Source organism: Agelaius phoeniceus, chromosome 2, assembly GCF_051311805.1.
Source record: "Agelaius phoeniceus isolate bAgePho1 chromosome 2, bAgePho1.hap1, whole genome shotgun sequence".
Lineage (NCBI taxonomy): Eukaryota > Metazoa > Chordata > Aves > Passeriformes > Icteridae > Agelaius > Agelaius phoeniceus.
The window spans coordinates 28,239,152-28,254,346 of NC_135266.1; the positions used below are offsets into that span (position 1 = coordinate 28,239,152).

The 15,195-nt window shown below is 39.9% G+C and overlaps 1 protein-coding gene across 1 annotated transcript in view; it reads left to right on the top strand.

Moving 5' to 3' along the window:
* ST6GAL2 (ST6 beta-galactoside alpha-2,6-sialyltransferase 2) overlaps positions 1–15,195 on the top strand; it is a 173,481-nt gene that overhangs the window by 1,978 nt on the left and 156,308 nt on the right. The gene's annotated exons all lie outside the window — the stretch shown is intronic.

The following is a 15,195-nucleotide window of genomic DNA, read 5'->3' on the forward strand; positions in this document are numbered from 1 at the left end:
TACTGGAGTTCAATACAGAGAATTATAATTTCTGGGGGGAAGAAAGTGATAAGTGAAGAAGATGTTTGGGGGCTGGCTGTTGTTGGGGTTCTTTTGTATTTTCCTCCATTAACTACATAAGTCTTTGCTGGAATGCTTTGAGTACAACTGAGGGTTATCTTCTCTAAGTTTGTTTTGCTTTCAACATTTGCTTGGATATATGAAAGAGAAGAAACAGCTCAATGAGAAGAATTCCAGTCTGAAGAGGAGCAGTAACAGGTAGCTCTCCAGCTCAATGCCACATCCTTGTATCAAATTCAGCCCTGATCACACTCATTTTAGTAAGTAAACTCTGCTGTCATCTGTTTGCTATCAGCACGGCAGGATGTTCTCAAAACATCTTAATATCAAGTCAGGATGGTGGAGAAATGCTGGAAATTTTTCACCAGGGACCAGATGCCATGATCTTTCTGCTTATTGGAAGCTTGTTCTGTGAGGATGATGCAACTCAGCACAAGAAAAAAAATATGAGGAAAGCATCTTTGCTGATAGGCAAAATCTAAGTTTATCATGGGCAGTGCATGCTCTGCAGAGCCTCACTCATGTCACAAGAAATCTGCCTCCCCCCGATTCTCACAGAAATGTGGGAAGGCAGGAACTATTTGTGTCTTGCTGTGGAAGGGACAACCTGTCTCACAGACAAGGCCACCCTGTTTGTCCTGTATAGCCACACATCCATGCAGGAGCAGGCACCCCGGTCAGTGGTGGGCAGGAGACCTGGCCTGTGCTCGGGCTGCTCTGACTGTCACCCTGCAGTCAGCAGGTGTCACCTGGCAGAGCCTTACTCCCCAGCAGCCCTAGGGGAGATGCTCCTAGAGGATCACCAGGCATGGTCTTAAGATCTTGCTGATAAAAAGATCTTCAGACCCTGACAGTATGAGCCAGGGAGATCTAAATGTGCCTTCAAGACAACCTGGGTTTTCATCAGAAATTCTCTCTGTTGCTTCTCTGAGTGAAAATGAGCTCTTCTCCCTGCCCCCCATCAAAGATTACAATTCATGAAGCAGAAAATGCCAGACACTCAAGCACTGGCAGAGTTCTTTTAAATTATATTTCTAGTTTATCATCCTTTTATATGGCAAAGTTTTCTATTTCCCCTATCTATTTTTATATACAGCAAAACTTATCAATCCAGGCATTTCAATATCCATCACTAAAGCATAAAGATCTATATATCATTGTCAACTGAACAAACAGGGATTTTGAAAGAGTATTCCCTGTGCCAGCTGTGGCTTTTGTTTGCATTACTTGACTACAATTCTGCTTATAAGAATTGCAAAACCAAACCAAGGAAGCAGGGAGTGGTGTCTCTGCTTTTAGGTTTATCACCCTAAAAGCCCTCACTGTTGTACTCAGACATCTTCCATCTTTCCCCTTTTCCTGGGAAATCTCCATGGCTGTGATTTAGACCAATGCTCTTTGAAACAGATATCACATCTCCACTCATTGCACACCTTTATGTCTATCAGGCTACATGGAAATATGAAATATTAAGTACAGCTAGAGTATTTAGCATGTGTAAAAGCCTAGTGCAATCTTCTGATCACAACTGTTCATTTTTTGTAACTCCTTGCACTTTGGCAGGGTCAAAAGGAGAGAAACTATTCAAAAGTTCTGTCATTGCCTTTTAGTTTCTGGGCCCAGAGAAACAATTCAAAATCCAAACAACTGTTATTTCCTTTTACTGCAGGGCAGTGGGAAGGTGAAAGGACCTTGAAAAGCCATAATCTTGCAGTTATGAGGGGAATTATGTGTGGCCCTCTTGTGATTAGAATGAATCACAAATTGTTTTTGTCATTGCTAGGAAAAGAGTGGAAGTGACATTTAATAGTATATGAATTCCCCAGTAATTGGTACCCTGTAATATAAATTAGATTAGAGGCAGTTTACCAAGTCCCAGTACAGCAAGTTTTCCTTTCACTATTCTCTCAAAGGAAGATGTATATTTTAGAAGACAACTGCAGCAAAGGAAAGCTACCATCCTAAAGGAAAAAAAAAATATTTCAATAGGACTTTGCAGTCAAAATTCCTTGCTGGTGTAAAGAAGAAAAGATTCCTTGCTGGTCTATATCCAGAAATAATACTGAGTTTGAGTGTTTCCTTTACTGCATTTCTGTGTTAACTCTGCTAAATAATTAAAGAAATGAAGAAGAGCAGAACAGATAACTAGGTAATAGCAGGCATAATCACATCCCATTCCTTTAAACCTGGATCTGAGTTCTTTGACTTGCAATTGGTGTTTTTTTCACTGAGAATCCATGGCAGGATACGTTCCTAGCACTATAACAGATGCTATTAAAGCAGCTTCTTTTCATTATGAAAACAAAGCTGAAGCACTATAACATATGTTGTGTTGATTCATGTCTCAGAAAACATAATTCCATGGAGATATATTTTATAAATGCAATAAGAAAGCAGCTGACTTTTTGGAAAAATGCATTTGACTGCAGCATTAGCCACTTGCATTTTTTACTCGACAAGTACTCAAATGCAATGTGTTTTAATACATTGCCACAACACCTGAGAATTTTCATTCAAATGCAACACTATTCCTCTCTCTTCACAAATGTCTTAAACCATGCTACTGGAAAAGGGGAAACATTGGTAAACAATTCCTTTTTTGGGAATCTGACCCTGATGTTCAGTTGCTAGTGTTCAGACCTTCAGATTGGATGTCTCCTCATCTGCAAAAAAGAGAAAATATTTCTGCCTCTCCTTCCACCTATGCACCCTTCATCTGTCTTCTGTGCTTATGCTGCATACTGGGGAGAGAGGCTGTGCCTTATATGCACAATACCTACACAGGCAGCACCTACACAGTTCCTGCCTGCTGCCTTTCGGTGCTCCTGTGGAAGAATTGTCCCCACATACCACAGCTGATATTCTTAGCATCAGCCTCAGACACTGGATGGTGCCAGTGACACTGGGGAACATGTCCCTCAAAGTACAGGGCACAGAAGCACCTGCAGGCTCCAGACACTTTCCAGGACTGGTGCAGCAGTCTCAGAAAACTTCTGTTCCCCCATCTACAGCTGATCCTGTCAATAAATACTATAATCTCTTCATCCAAGTGTTTGAAGAAAAGACTCAGCATACTGTTTCTGGAATTGGTGTCTGGGAATGTATGTGGCAATTATATCAAGAATACTGAGAAATACCAATTTCTTTGGCAGTTCTGTCAGCTGCACACAACTGACTGCAGTAAGTGTTTGTTTCTGACAGTTGACTCGATAAGGTGGATCTGTGGTGAGCTGACAAGTGCCCTAACAAAGTATATTCTTGCAGAATTCTCTTTCTGTCCAGAAACCCACTTGCATCTCTGATAGCTGGCACCTTCAGTGTTAAACAATCAAAACAGCAGTCCACAACACTGCTGTGTTTGGGTCCCAAACCAAAGTTGGTGCATTTGGCTGGAACAGGCTGTGTGAAACAGGAGCAGATTTTGGTGTACTGCATGGTCTTATCTTCTTATTTAGTATATTTTATATTAAAATATATTTCAACAAAATTTAAAGGGTGTATCCCTTTAAAGAGCCAGAAACCATCTCTCAGCTGAAGTAAAAACATTCAGTGAACCGATCTGTGATTAATTTCATCCACCCAGGGGCATTAAACCTGGTTGTAGGGGCAACACAGAGTAAACAAGGGCTGTTTCAGGGGACGGGGAACCTGTACAGAACAGCTGCTCTACATCCTTTCTTCTCTTGTTCTCCACTGGGAGCACAATGAGGGGAGAATACAAGTTACAATAGTCACAACACAGGATAGAGAGAAGAGTAAAAATATTAATCTGAAAAAACAACACAGAAACTTTACTGGAAATTATTTTTTTTATGCTGAGAATGAATAAAACTGACCACCTATGTAGCTCAACTAAAAGCCTAATTTATGATGATAGTCTTAAAAAGAAAACTCAAATAGTGAGATGGAAAAAAGTCTCCTTCAGTTAGTTCTAACAGAATTATATTTCTAACAGAATTGTTGTAAAATGCCTCAAGATAAATCCAGATCCCTCCATCTCATAACTCTTGTTGTCTTTTAGATGCATTCAGTCAGAGGTCAATAAGGTGACTCAAGCCGAGGCTCAGCACAGAACATAACTCCCAAGAGGTTTTTTCCAAGCTGCTGTCTTCTTGCTAGAGATTCAAACAGCTCCCTAGAGCTTACTATTAGAGCAAGCACCCAGATTCTGGCATGTTACAAAACACTCATGTCTTTTCCCTACATACAGGAAATCTGGCAGTCCCATTTGCTGAAATTGCTGCTTCAGTCCTCTTTTGGGAGCATGTCTGGTGTCAAGTTGCTTCCTGTTGCAAAGTCCAAATGTCCCTGTTGAGTGCTTCTGAGATCAGATCCCAGGAGGCAGCAGCTCTTACCTCTAAGGTTATCCACAAACCCACTGGGAAATAATTATAACCTGTCGTTCTCCTTTCCCTACGCTTTGAGACAGCAAATTTCCTTTTCTCTTGAGCGACACAGCATAGTTGGACACTATCACAGTGTTATACAAAGTCATTTGATGGTAAAAATGCTCGACAACAGAAGAGAGCTTATTTATTGATTAAACTCCCCACAGATGTTACCTGATGTTGCTGAAGCTTATAGGATCAGTATTTCTCTGCTGGCAAATTGAACAACATAGCTTTAGAAATTGCAAGTAGATGCAACTTTAGATTGAAAAATAACAATTTTATTTCTTTATGAGAATTGTGTGAAAAGCAGGCAAACATTTGTTCTGCTATGCTCATTGGGAAGTACCACTGAAATATGCTTTCCAAGGCACTATAGATGCAATGCAGATACAATGTACTGCCTTACTTTCACCAAAGATCCCCTTTGCATTTCCTGAGCATATTTTTCTAGCTCAATATCTCTCAATATCAATATAGACAAGATCCATTAGCCAGGTGTGTTTGAGGAAAAAATTAAGGACCATCATATTTCCAGATAATGTATCTTAAAAGTTGATCTCATAATGCAAAGGTCAGATGAAACCAAAATACTGTTTACAGCAGTGCTCTTTCTTTTCAGCTCTGAAGTTATTAAAGGCATTTAGACTGAATTAATTAAAAAAAAAAAAAGGAAACTGTTCTTGACTAGCTTAAGGAGTACCATGTGGCATGTAATTTGGATTGCTGAATGATTTAGACAAGTAAGCTGCATTACTCATCCATCTCAATTAAGATATGTCGATTTTGTAATCTTCCATCTGGATTTTCAGACAAACTTTGAGTTGCTTCTTGGTGGTTTGAAGAAGGCTGGAGAAGATGGCTCATGTTAGAATGAACAAAGAAGGGTGAAAGCTGTCCAACTGGAAAAAGAGCATATGACAGAAAGCAAAGCTGGTTACAGCAATACATGTTCAATGTATTTTGAATATATTTTCAAATTATTTTCAGTGACAGAATGATTCTTTTGCTTTGTTTTCCACAGCAAACAGTCCCTCTGTATTTAGTGCAGGACCCATTTAGAACCAGAGTGGCACATTGGTATCCAGCACTCACAAGTTGTGTCTACTTCTGCTGTTCTAGCTACAGCATCATCATATCAACACATCTGAGATCATGGACAAGATCCATTAGCAAGCAAATCCAAGCCTTCAACTCTTGGGGTGGGGGAAAGGAGGGAATAGGGAAAGTGTTTTAAAGCGAATTTAAGAGGAAAAACAATACTACCTTTAACTCATCATCCTGCAGTGACAGCACCATTCATTTAAATATGGAATACTGATAATACATACAACAATGCCCTGTTGCTTGCAGAACTAGTGGTAGTAGTAGTTCAAATTCCTATGTTTCCACTCATTAACTCGTGCATGGAGGCTATTTCCAGGCACTCACTATCCTTTACATGATGGAGGCCAATCTGTCTAACCAACCAATCAACAAGAAAACATTAGATCTGCCTATCTCTGTAGAGCTGAGAAAAAACCTCCTATGATAAGGCTGCAGCTAACAAGATTTGAACAATGAAATGAAATGAAATGAAATGATGAAATGAGGAACTGAAAAAAAACAACCCAAGCCCAAATCCCAAACCCAAACAAAACTAAAGAACTCTAATGTTCTTCAAAAAGATATTTACAAACTCAAGGAGCAAATACATCTAAGGCATTTGAGCCACGTTTGTGGGAAATTTATTAGAGGTAAAGGACCAAAATCTAATTTGTTAATTTTAGTTTTGGAAATCAACTGCAAGAAATTCTTAGCCAAAACAATCTCAGGAAATAGATGCTACACAGAGATAAAGAGAAGTGCCACAAAAACCATTTCTCTCCCCCTGCCTCAAATGAAAGAACAGTAAAATAGGAGTGGCAGCTTCATGAAGCTCATTTTTTTCCCATGACAAATTTTTCTGGCAGCAGAAGCTCAGAAAGGTTCATTGAAGCATCCTGATAGACCTCATAGGAAGGCTAGGAATACCTGCTACTTGAAGAAGGAACTTGGTGTAGGATAATCTAGACAGATCATCATGAAGGGTGCCTAGAAGGAGGTCATTAAAGGCTCCATGGTAGGTACAGTTCAATAAAGCTCCACAATTGCTTTATAATTCAAAGGATCAAGAGGACAGGCTTGAGCATTAAAACTAAATAAAAATAATGAGGTTCTTTTGGTTCTAATTGCTTGTTTGGCAGACTGGTTCACAGTGAGATGAGATGAGCTTTGTTTAGATGAACCATCAGCCCAACGTCTTGCCAAGTCCTGGGTACTGTTTTAAACATATCAGGCACCTGGAGGCTGCTGAAGCCAGAGAACCTGTGAAGGCTGGGTGTGTGGGACAGCACACCCACACCAAGAGCCAGAGGCAGTGCCTCACTGAGAGTCCAGTGACTTCACAGGGGAACAGGACTGGCCCTGGCAGCAATGATGCTGACACATGCTGCTTTGGGCCAGAACATCTTGGTTCTGTGGCACACTGAGACACCTATCTGAGCCACAGGAAAGCTGAAGGCAACATCAAATTACACTTCTCTGCCTTGGTTTTAGTTTTTCATTTTTCTTATTGCCTTAAGGAGGGTCTGAAGTGCTATGTGTTCCCCATGGGTGGCTGTGGGGTCCCACTCATGTTCAGACTCCCTTTTGCAGCAGCAGAATCTGAGAGCCATGAGCACCCTGCAGTGCAAAGCAAGCGGCAATGGTTCTCTGTCTCCCACCTTCCCCAGTGGGGCCTGGCAGGGTGGGTGGAACAAAGCACTGCTTTCCACAGGCTGGGATTTGCATTAAGCATAAGGTGAGAGCTGTGGCATTAGCTTATGTGACAGACATGCCTCCAGAGACACAGAAACAAAGATGTTTGATAACAGTGAGAGTACCTGACCTGTTGAAACACAGAGAAGTTTGCACAGAGGGGGGTGTGAAATGAAGATGATGGAGGTGATTTTCCTTGTATTCCTGCCCCAAGCCATCAGGCTGCAGTAGAAATCAAGACATGCAGTTCTTTGGGCCAGGCAGCTAGGGGTAACTGAACTAAAAGAAATAGAATTTTTGTAGAAAACATGAAAACTGTATACATGAAAAAGTGGTACAGCGAAGTTAGCACTACTGTTGCTTGACAAATAAAGAGCTGCCAAGCAGAAAGCATTTTTCTTGTGGTGTCTCTGGTGACAATTTTGTTTGCAGTGCCTAGAGTCCAGGCAGCAGCAAGGCAGGGCCAGGCACAAGAAGAGGGACTACTCACAGCAGAGATTCTCAAGCCAAGTGGTTCAGAAATTGGTGGCCCAGTACAGGCAATAAACACCAACATATCTGAACAAATTCAAAGCTCTTATTTCAAAGATCCAGAGCAAACAAACAAACAAACAACAAAAAAAATGAGTTACCAGCGTGAACACAGGGTAATTTGTGTTTGACTTGGCTCCAGAATCATGCTGTGAGATTCTTAACCTGACAGCATCAGCTGTGATTTTTTTATTGAGAAGAGTTACAGAAGTGAAGATCTGTCAATTAACAGGAACAAGATTGTTGACTGTGCTGCATTGTTTAGACATTGTAGAAAATTATGTACACACCATGCTGCTAGTGGCAAGAGAGCACTCAGAAGATGTCACCAATAAAGTTGTTTTCAGTAAATTTTCAGTTTTGGGGCTGATGTTTTAATTCCTAGGAAGGTACAAGCTTTGAATAATCACAGAAGAATGAGATGCAGCAAGCAGAAGTGTGAAGGAGTTCCATGCATAAGAATTTAGACAACATTTCACTTTCACTTTAATTTATTGCAGTTGCCTCATGTTTTTGTAGAGTACGCCTCCCCTTTTATAAAGGATGTAATCTGTTTGAAAACACTGAGTTGCATGATGCCTTGCATATTTACAGGAGTAAGACTATTTTAACATGTTTAGATAGGATAGTTTGACTAGCGTTCAATTTTTGGAGCAAAACCTTGCAGGCAAGGTTTTTAAAAACAGGAATCCAAACATAGGCTTCTGAGACACATCTATATGGGTCTATATAAGTAAAAGTACTAAATTCTAAATATGGCTTTCTAGGTTTAGCAATAAGGTGCAATACTGAGTTGCTGAAAGCAACATAGCTGCATTAGGAGGGCATGCTCACCTCGATGGAGACTTTCTGAACAGCACCATGCTGCTTCCAGGATCCACACTAGCCTGGATAACCTCACAAAGCCCTGTGCTATGCCACACAAATGCATCCAAAAAGAACTCTGCTTGAAAATGTGACATCCAAGTTAGCAGATCATGTTCGATTTTACCATTTGTGTTTCAGGACAGTCACATTTCTTATTGTCCTGAATTTGGCTGGGACAGTTACTTTAATCTGTAGTAGATAGTGCTACTGTGCTGTGTTTTGGATTCAGTATGAGGATAATGCTGACAACACACTGGTGTTTTGGCAGTTGTAAAGTAGTGCTTATCCTTAGTCAAAGATTTTTCAGCATTTCATGCTCTATCAATGAGGAGCTGCACAAAAAGCCGGGAGAGAGCATAGTTTGTACTGCTGACCCAAACTGGCCAAAGGAGTATTTCACATCATGGAGCATCATGTCCAGTACCTAAACTGGGGGAATTACCCAGAAGGAGCCAATCTCTGCTCAGGGATGGGATGGGTATTAGTCAGTGGATGGTGAGCAATGGTAGTGTGCATTGCTTTTGTCTCTTGGGTCCTGTTATTCTTTCTCCCTCTCCCTATAATTACAATTATTAATATTATTAGCATGTGTCACAGACATCTTTTTATGAAAATCCTTTTCTTAGGATTTTTTCCTGCTGAGAAGCTGAGAGGTTTCAGCAACAAAATGTAAACAATGGTTATCTGCTGCTGTGGAATGCAACAGGTGTGTCTGTGATTGGCCCCTCTTGGATGTTTACAATTAATGGCCAACCACAGCCCAGTTCGCTTGGACTCTCTGTCTGAGACACAGACCTTTGCTATTCATTCTTTGCTATTCTATTCTTAGCTTAGCTAGCCTTCTGAGATGAAGCTTTTCCTTCTATTCTTTTACTACAGTTATAATGTAATATATATATCAAAAAATAATAAATCAAGCCTTCTGAAACATGGAGTCCACATTCGTGTTTCTTCCCTCATCCAAGAACCCCTGTGACCACTGTCACAAGCATGGTTATAATTATAATTATGTTTCAATTATTAAGTTATTTTTATCTCATCCCATGAGGTTTGCCTTTCTGTTCCAGTTCTCCTCCCCTCTGGGGGCAGGGAGGAGGCTGTGTAAGAGGCAGTAATGTGGTGCTTTTCTGCCAGCTGGGATTAAACCACAACACTTCTCCTCACTACAGCGGAAATTTAGGACACACAAGTGTTTTGTTCTTCAATGCTTAGCTCATAAGACTACTTTTTGACAAGCTGTGACACTGTTAATACCTATGGAAGTGCTTACACTATGAGTAACAGCTAGTAGGAACAGTATGGATAATAGTTAACTGCAGAAGCAGCACTCTCTTTATTTAGTCCCTTGTCTGGGCTATTTTCAAACAACTGCTGTTTATTGTCATTATTGTGTTCAAGAACTGACTTTCTTTGTTCTCTTTCCAAAAAACAGAGTAAATCAGGTCTGACATTTGAAGCAGTGTATTTACAGCAGCATGGAGCATGTGTCTCTGGAGCATGGCTGTAACGAAAAACAGAGAACAGCAAAAGCTCTGGTTGTGTTTGTCACCCAGGGGAACAGGAGAGCACGATGGCTTCCTCATCATCCTATTTTTCCTGCTTTTTTTTGCAAAAATATATTGAAATAGAATATTAAAGCAGGTTGCTCTTCTTTCAGATTTAGGCTTAAGGAATTTCACAAGGAGGTATTAGTGACTGAATATTGCATCCACATTGGATGTGTTTTGTCCCTGTCTCCCCATGAAGGGAGGATGCACCAGTTGTCACTGCTTCATTAATTGTTCAATTTCTCCCAGTGGTAAAGGGACAAAATTCTGAATTCCAACTGGCAGGGTTTGCAGGGGTGTATAATTTATGAGCCATGAGAAACTGGAAAGATAACTACAATCAGTATGAGCATGAGAAAAACATCCAGCATGCAATCTCTGCCACACAGCATAGCTGCCCATGCTTAGTTATCACACTGCACATATTTTTTACTTTCTCAAAACCTAATTTTCAAGGTTGTGTTGTTTTGTTTATGTTTCGGCTTTTTAAAGGACTACATTTTTTTTTTTTAGGCTAGAAGGCTTCTCAAGGGAAAGAGGGACAGTCTGGAGAGAACAAGATTGAAAAGGTATAAAACAAAAATTATATCTTGCCAAAACCATATCAACATTATTGAATATTGTGGACAGTGAAGGGTATGTAAAAGCAGAGGTAGGATTTTCACACTAGACAGCTCCTTACTAGAAATGGAAAAGATCTGAAGAAAGACAGGCAAGGCAGGCAGCCTTTCACAAACAAGAGAGAGGAAAGAAAAGCAGAAATGTAGGGATTGTGGGTACATCAATCTATTGCTATTAGTTTTTAACTTTTCTAATCAAGCTTTCTGCATTACTGGCAATATCACCAGAACACAAACCAGGTGTCTTCAGATTTGCATAGATCTACATATTTTTAGTGATATCTGAACCATTGAGAAAGAGCAGATAGATAGCAGATAGATATACAAAGGGCAAATATAAATGCATAAATACTTCAGGATTAAAAATAATTTCTTATCCATATATATCCTCCTTCCTTCTGCCTGTCAGTTCTGCTTCCTCCCTCCCAGCAGGAGACTTTCACTCTAGTGTCACACCACCCTTAAAAGGTTTCACTTGATGAACAACCTCACAGCCACATCTCCTCTCCTAAGTTAACTCTAGTCCTCCAACTTCATTTACTATCTCCTTCAGAAAATCAGGAATTTCAGCCCACTCCTAAAGCAAACCAGCCTTGAGTTGTGTACAGCTTGGCTAGATATGAGCACAGATACCATCAGTTTCTTAGTTACGTTATATGTTTCCAATAACTTTCTTAAATAAGAAGCATCTGGCTTAAATAGCACAAAGCACTGATGCCAGCATTGCTAGGAGGGTTTGGCAGAAACCATGGTCTCTGCTCTTGAAGGTGTCGTGGGCTGCAGACAAGAATTTATGTTGTCACGTAAGGAGCTCTAGCCTGGCACACAGACTGTTTGTGCAATTCTCTGTTACATACTTTTATTCATGCAGAACCTTTCTCTGGAGTCGGGGAACTGAGCAAAGGATGAAGCAGACTTCAGCTCAGCATCTCCAGTGTGTGTAGATAACTGAGAGGTGATACCTCAACCTGTGCAGCCCCATGTCCTCCGAGCTAACTCCACCTGAGATGATCCCCTCTCCAAATGAATGTGGGCTGCTTGGGAGAAAATGCTCTTGAAGGGGCCACAGGGCTTGAGTTTAGGGTAGACTTCACCCACCATCATCAGAGTTGAGCACTCTCACAGACAATGGAGATTTGCTTTCCTCTCCACCATCTCTTGTGGAATAAAATGAAAATTCATTTAGCTTGACTTACTACATTTTTTCTGTGTGTTTGAATTTCACCCTTAAGTAAGAAGAATGTTCGTGAGTCTTTCCCTTTAAAACTGTATACATATCTCTAAAACATAAAATATGCGCTCAGAAGCAAGTCTGATGCTAGATTTGTTAGACTATCAGTCCTGCTGGAACTATTTCTAATTGGTGTGGCAGGCTTAGGTTTCTAGATTGTTGTCCACATATTATTCCTCTGTACTGTGCTGGAGTACCAGACAGGATGGTAGCACACAGAATATTTATCAGGATGAATATAATGAAGTATTGAAGGGGAAAGTGCAAGAAAGGAAAATAAATATCCACTGGAGCAATATGGACTAGTTATTTACTGAAAACATATGAGAATTTACATATGAAAAAGCATGAAAAAAAAAATTATCTTTCCCCAGTGCAAGTAATAGTTTTAGGTGATCTACTGTCAGAAAATGTTTCCTAAACTAGTTTTTTTTAAAGTACCTCTGAAATGGTAAACTGTTTAGCAATCAAGGAATCAGATTAGTTAATTTACCTTGATTAGCATGATGCTTTTCAAGTGCTAATAAATTTTAAGTTCTAATAAACTGGAAACAGCACATAAATTGCTAGAACTCAAACTTATGATCAGTTCTGAAAATCCAAATCAGTGTGCATTTTTATACTATTCTCTTTCAGTCATTGTCTGAATGTCTTTCTTAACCTTGAACTGTGAGAGAATTTCTGTGTGAAATAGGGGAAAAGATGCCACACTTCAGGACTGCAATTTTTAGTTATAATATAAGTATGTAAGAGATATGAAGAGCAAAAATGCTTTTAGTAAGTAAGGTGCTCATAAGTGGCTTTTTCTTCCATCCAAAGGGCATTCTTACATGTTAAAATACAATGTTCTTCAAGCATACAGTACAAACTGCTGGGTATGTTACTGTAATAGGTTTACTGAAAAGTTGCAGCCAAAAAATTTCTTGCTCTGAAATCCTCATGTTTTGTTAGCTTAGAAATATTCAAAGAACACCATGAAACAATTGATAATACAACCACATATGAGTTTTCTACATACCTCTTTCATTTTCCATATTGTCACAAATAAGACAATCATAGGTCTTTAGGAGTATAACTCTGCCTGAAAATGATGAATTTGCAAATGTTAAAGGATAGACACTTTTTAGCAACCAAATCTATTCATCAGCCATCTGGAGCTTCTTCCACTTTGACATATACTAAAGAATAGAGAGACCTCTTGTCTTCTGTAAAGAAGAAAAGTTCCACTCCTAAATTAATTGATGCATTTTGTTGTACTATACCTACACGTACTTTTTTCTCTGTTTGTTTCAAAAAGAAACCTATTAAACAAGCTAGCAGAAGGCAGACCACAGATACCAATTTAGCAAAAAAAAATCCTTTATACTGGAAAGAAATGTCACAAGATAGATAAGTTCTGTGAAAAAATGGCAAACAGCCTGGTGCAATATGCAATAAGCAGCAGAGCAGTGCTGGCTTCCCCCAAAAGACACTGATGCATGACAGTATTTTCTGATTTAAGCAAGTTAAGTAGGGCAGCCAGTGGCCGGACAGTTGTTCCCAATCATCCCCAAATGGCACCCAGTAAGGAATAGACTGTGTTAATTCTGCTGGTAGTTATATAGATGCCTACATTGGTATTTAAGTTTAAGTTTTCCTGTTCTTCCTAGACAGCCCATTTCTGAAAAATTCAGAATATCCTTTTTAGGCTTTTATTTTTCAGGAGTAGCTCTCATTTGAGAGCATGGAAAGTCACCTCATATAGGAGCTTTTCCTTATGTAATGTGCAGACTTCTCCCCTTCATGGTCCAGTATTGCTTGAGCACCATTTGGATCCTTGCTGGGATCTGTCTTGGCTTGTAGGCCTGTTTGCCAGCACTGCACATTTGGGGCCTGTGTACTGGGGAGCATTTCCCAGACATTCCCATTGCTCCCAGCTGTGGTGTCCCAGTAAAGCATGTTCAACTCCATTTCCTCAGACACTGGTTCATAGGTAACCTACCTGACATGAATTAATCCAGGGCCTATGGCTGCCTTTCTCTTGGTTCTGCTGTTCCTATATGGACACGTGGTTTTCCCAATATCCTCACTCAACACAGAAGTTCCTATTAATTTCTGTTTGGCTGGCCAGGGAGAGCCTGAGCTGTCTGCCACTGTGCCACTTCTATTTACTGGAGACATACACAGCCCAAGAAAATACAAACTGAAAAGCTTTCTTCTGATGCTATTTTTGTGCTGTTTTCCTTCCAGTCATGTGTTATTTTCCTTCCACAATCTGGATCCTCAGGTTGAGCTCTATTGTAGCTTGGACAGCCGAAGGCATAAGAACTTGTGGATCCTTCACATTCATCAAAACATGAAAGAAATTGTGTCCTTCATTTGCTAACAGCAATGGGATTTTCAGACTGAGGAAGGCTGGGATAAAGGCTGAGAAAATATAGTTTAGAAAACAATGTATTTGTGTCCCAGGATAATCATCATTAAGGGAACTCAGTTGCTTGTCAGTAACTGGTATAGTAGATGTGCAAAAAACATTGGTAATCCAAAATATCAGAATGCTGTTAGTAAACATTTGATGCCTAGAAAGTGAAAGTAAATGTGCTAAGAAGTTTTCCTGCAAAGGATGATACACTCCTATCAGACAAATTTCAGGATGCCCTGAAAGCTGATAAACAGGGGTTCTGGCAGGAAATGGATGTGTGGGGAAGTGCATGCCTGGGACAAGCATTGGTTCCTGAAATGCTCTGCTCAGCTCATGGACAGTGATTATGAGACTCAGTGCATTCATTTCTCTCAACAATATGATAAAAATTACATCCAACGATGTAAAATTAAATACAAGTTAATAATCATTAGGCTATTGGTCATAGCAGCAAAAATATAACCATTGTGTGTATTTAAAAAATGGAATAGAGGAAAAGAAAATAGAAGTGAGAAATTAAACTGAACTGAGAAAGGTTGAAAAAGGAGACAATTTAGAGAAGACTGAATGGGAGAAGAGGAGACAGGAATTCAAGGAAATGGACAGTAAAGTAGCAAGAAGGCACAACCAACATAAAAATTGTCATACCTGATCTGTGCCATGGCCCTGGACACCTAGCATCCTGTTCCTGCTAGAAACTAGGATTAAGTGTGTCAGAGGATGGCACATGAAATCTGTCTGTCTAAAACCTGCAATGTAGTCAGCCTATCAA